Source organism: Agrilus planipennis, unplaced genomic scaffold, assembly GCF_000699045.2.
Source record: "Agrilus planipennis isolate EAB-ADULT unplaced genomic scaffold, Apla_2.0 scaffold169, whole genome shotgun sequence".
NCBI lineage: Eukaryota > Metazoa > Arthropoda > Insecta > Coleoptera > Buprestidae > Agrilus > Agrilus planipennis.
The window spans coordinates 597,470-602,591 of NW_020438936.1; the positions used below are offsets into that span (position 1 = coordinate 597,470).

General features: G+C 34.5%; 1 long non-coding RNA gene across 1 annotated transcript in view; it reads left to right on the forward strand.

Annotated features, from left to right (window-relative positions):
• LOC108739417 overlaps nt 1-5,122 on the forward strand; it is a 196,251-nt gene that overhangs the window by 64,647 nt on the left and 126,482 nt on the right. Inside the window, exon 2 of the long non-coding RNA XR_001938152.1 lies at nt 3,035-3,073. This is a non-coding gene — a long non-coding RNA (uncharacterized LOC108739417). The remainder of the gene's footprint in view (nt 1-3,034; nt 3,074-5,122) is intronic.

A 5,122-nucleotide genomic window follows, 5' to 3' on the forward strand; every position in this document is an offset into this window, starting at 1 on the left:
AGGAGATCGGGCTGAAACTATAGCTACAAGCTATCCAAGGATGGTACTATAGAATGTCACCTCAAGGTAGGCCTAGTGGCGTCATCTCTTGGTTAGGCCGGAAACTTATCAATCCACCCTCGTAATGTACGGGTGGCAACCCTAGGTATTACTGTATGTAATTTTTAAAAAATTGTAATACAATATTAATATCTTTAATATTGTAGCTACTTATCAGAATATGACTAATTGTAAGTAAAAAGATTATACCTTAAAAAATTTTACAATTACTCTGGAAGAAATCCCAAATCAGACTGAAACGTTGGGAAGTATATATTTGCCTGCATTAGTTCTGAGTGGTTTACTTTCGAAATATACCACATAATCTAAATAGTATGGTGTTTACCATACACACAATTGTCATTAAGGTAAATAATAGAAATACATTTGTATATTGGGTGACAGGAAATTGCTCTTATTCTTCTAAAGAGAAGAAACTATCACTAATTTGGAATGCTTACAGACTGTACACTTAGGGTCGCAAATGCGTCATTTTTGAGAAAATATACTTAAAATTTTTGTTTTACTTTTTTATTATTGTGAGCTTAATACACAACATAAAATCTAATAGTAAATTTCGTGGTTTTTAGTTTTAAGGAAAGGTTAGCCGAATAGTAAGGTATCAGACCTATGGAAAAATTCATGCCAAAAAAAGTGAGAATTTTTATTTTAAATTTTTAACTCCCAAAATTTAAATTTTTGTAACAACAAAACTGAAGAAACGCATTTCTGACCCTCAAATGATAGGGGTTAAATCATTCTATAATTTGTTAGTTTCTTCTCTCGAGAAGAATACGAGCAATTTTCTATCACCCTGTAGATATATATGAAAATCTAACGTTGAGAGTAATATTGAGAAAACTTCAAGAAATCAAGTATTTATGGCTAGGTGGGTAAGTACACTATAAAAAGTTGCCATTTGGATTTTAATATAAAATGTTATTAACAAATGCAGTTATGCATTAATATTAAGGTAATTACGTAATCAATGCAACAAAATAACATTGGAGTTATAATTAAGTACATTATTTAAAATTTCTGTATGCACATCGTAATTTTATTGCGCCTTTTTACATTAATCTCATTGTGAATTAATGTAAAGTAAATTATTATTGGCAGTGTTATATTTAGGTACATAAATAAAGCTTTTGTAAAATATACAGACATTTAAATAAATATTGGTAAATTAATCTATAATAATCATCGTTTAATACATGTTGTGAATCATGCATCAGCGTCAGAGTCGACATTTAACGCTAGTTAGTTTCTCGATTTTTTTTTTAACAGAAAAAAAGTCGCATCGCAACAAGCGGTACAATAATCTGTAAAAGGCACGGAACGCGTTGCCGTCGTTGTTCACCTGGGCGACTGCACTGATGGCGGCGATCATTTTCATAATTCATAATTTCATTAATTTGTTACTCGGGGCTTTGTCACGATTTTATGTGGAATATTATCAGGTTACTAAAGGCTGCATTATCTCAGTAATTATTGATGAGCCTAAAGGTTTTCGCGGCGTATATAATGAACGGTTAATTATTAAAAACTCCTTTATGGAGAAAATGATGCAAATCGCGAACACAGTTTAAAGACGAGGCATCGTCGACGAACCTCTTCGCGGTATGTAGATAATTGCGACCCCGGAATCAGGTCGGTCGAGAAACAAGGGTAATTAAAGGCGAACGGAATTTCGACCGTCAATTCGCAACCGATATCCAAGGACATTAACTTACTTACCAGACAATTTTAATACACATTTAAAAAGTAAAATAAAGTTCTCTCTACAAAGCGTTGAACTAATGTTTTTCATACTTCATCATTATCATAAGGCTGTCAGTCTGGTTGGCCACGCACCTACACTCCTTCCTATCCTGAGCTAATAATCTTCGCATTTCGCCAAACCTAGAACAATCCAAAACATTAACAATTTGCGAACAGTAATCTAATCTAGGTCTACCTCTACCCCTCCTAACTCCTGTTTTTGCCTCTAATATGTCTCTGACTAGAACTTCATGCCTAAGAAGGTGTCCTACCAACCTATCTCGCCTATTTTTTATTGACTTCCATAGAGTCCTCTGTTCTCCTATTCTTTCTAATACCTCTTCATTTCTAACCTTTTCTACCCANGCGATCACAGGCAAACTTGTAACTACGCCAGCGACCAACTATTTGTTGTTAGAATGTGAACCCAGCTGGTCGAAGACGGGGACGTCTATTATGACGGTCATTCGTCGGTGGATCGTGATCTATGATTGAATAAATGCCAAGTCGTAGCACTCCGATCGATCATGCAGCACTTATCAATGTTTATGAAAAAGCGACTCGTAATTATGCCCATTTCGGAATCCTACACGCGCACTGTAATTATTATAAATGGTCGCGGATGCAAAAACGCCGGCGTCGCCATCGCCAGCCACCTCGGATCGCATCGCATCGCATCGGAGTTAGTGAGTGCGGCAGTATGTGCCTACCTATTCTGCAACGACGACGCTTGCTGCTATCAGACTTCTTCGCCGCGTTTCATATTTGTCTCTCTTTTAGCCGTAGTCGGTGGAATGTTAACAAAGACAATTAATGATCGCACTGGCAAAGGAATTTTATTAGATTTAAGCGCCATAGGTTCCGACCATTACAAAACAGATTAAACTATTGTCATTAACGCATTTTTCGCATAAAATTCTCTACCGGTTGCAATCCCCTAATTAGCAGAACACATTGAAAGTTCACGAGAATCTTCTATAAATTGATGACTTCTTCTTCCTATTAACCTCAGATTAGCTTCTTACAGTACATACAAATAAGAAATAGCCTAACTACAAAATTACGTGGAAGTCTAATGAAATGATTTCATTTCTTTATAATTGATAGGATTCTAAAAGAAAGAATGACGATCCACTTTTCATCAATCAAAAGATAAACTATTTATTAAAATATTAAACTATAATAAATGCATATGAAGCTTTAAAAGTCGTTGAAGTATTATCTATTTTTGCAGGTTGGGCTATTTCCTTCAACCTCTTTAGCTGCCCCTCTGGTAAGTAACTGTACATGTTTGTATTGATAGTTTGCTATTGTCATCTTAAATATACAAAACGACTCATCTGCGGGATGGAGTGCGTGAAGAAAAAATTTCATCTCTTATTTCTATATAGGAGAAGGTATACAAACAAAACGAAAAAAAAAAAGATTAAATAGGAAATAAGTTGATATCACAAAACAGGCTTCAGACAGTTGCGCACCCTGGTCAAATAAACCAGTGGCCTAGCAATCGGTGAGCGTAGGAACGTGAAGCGCTAGGGACCAGGAGTCTTGGGAGGCCCCAAAACCTCATTGAAATTTTTTTTTTGGCTAGAGAAAAATAATATATGCATTTTAAATCTGTAATATTTTCGAAAATATTCATTTCAATTACATGCTATATAGGGCCGTGTTAATCTATATTAAATGCACAATGATCTAAGGTACTTAATTGGATAAGGGTTAATGTTGTATTGCTTAAAATCACTTCGTAAATAAGCCATTATTTCTCGTAAAAAGTAAAGGGTAAAAAATAGTTATTTTGGGTTATTCCTAAGGGATAGACATATACCATCGCGGACAATTCTCGTAGACCTCTTTAAGGTTTGATTTATTTTGATATATCTCGTAGGGTTCAGCCAGTGTTTGCCATGTAAGTGTCTTCATTTACGACATCACATTAGAAACTTCTGAAATTATCAGTATTTCTCTACTACATTATGCATGTATTATACATATAAACCTTTCCCTTGAATCACTCTATCTATTAAAAAGAAACCTCATCATAATCTGTTGCGTAGTTTTAAAGATCTAAACATATATGGGGACAGATAGCGGGAAGCGAATTTGTTTTATACTGTGTAGTGAAGTGAAACCTAAATGTAGGTAATATGTACATGAATAGTATATTTAAATATTTTTTAAATCGCATGCCTTAATGAATTATTATCACTATTACTTCGGTAATGTAGATTGGTATGTGCGAAGAAATTAAAGCCAGTTGGCTTACAGCTATACGAATTAATTCGCGAAAAGAGAAACAACCCGAATATAATTCGACAGTTAGTCTCCGCAGTAATATTATACAAACAAAAAATCCAATTAAAAGCCGAAATTAAATTCAAGGAACGTTTTAGCACGAGCATCTGAAATCGCATAAAAATCATCCGTGCGCGTGACACTTTATTAGGTAAATTGAATTACCGGGCGAAAATCGTCTCTAAGGCGTTCGCCTGTAGCGGCCGGAATTCCCCGAAAAAACCGTCCCTCTCTGACTTTTTAAATTGCATCATGTAATTTCTACTCAAGTATAAATGAGGTTTTTTAATTGGAAATCCGAGTCGGGGTTGCGAACTCGCGTAAGCGATTTATTTTAATGAGAATATCTGTTTCGTGCAGTATTCCACAATTTCTTTTTACCTTAAAACTCGAGCAGAATGGCTCTCAACATCACTAAACCCAAACCCTCCTAATTCTTCTACTTTATTGCTATTGAATTTTTAAAGGACCATTTATCCTTAATTACAAAACACCCAAATAAGGAAACAAAACAAATAATTTAAATATCTACCAACACATAAACATTAGAACAACAAATAACTACAGGCGGTATGATGAACGCATATATGCGCTATTAATTGTACTTTGTTAGTGTTTGACCAAAAAGTCCTTCTGAATTAATGATATCGCCTTGTCAAACCGAATCTATGGGGTAACAGTCTACTCAGTAGGTAAGTTTTGGGATCCGTCAAATGGGCGTACACCATCTGGTGGCAAAATTTATAACTCGAATGAGGGAAAAATTTACATAGGAACTGTGCGCCCAAATTGTAAAATTGTTTATTAAAATAATAAAACACGTTAAAAAAGTAAAAATTTTTTTGATGATGGAGTCGACGAAGTTTTCTTCTAAAGTTAAATCAAATAAAAAGTTAATATGTTCAGTGAAAAGCTGCAATAGCACTTCAGACATAGATCTTCACTCTTCACCTACATTAACTACTTTCCAATAAAAACTAACCGTTTTATATATGTAAAAAATATATTCGGAAAATTAGAGAAAAAA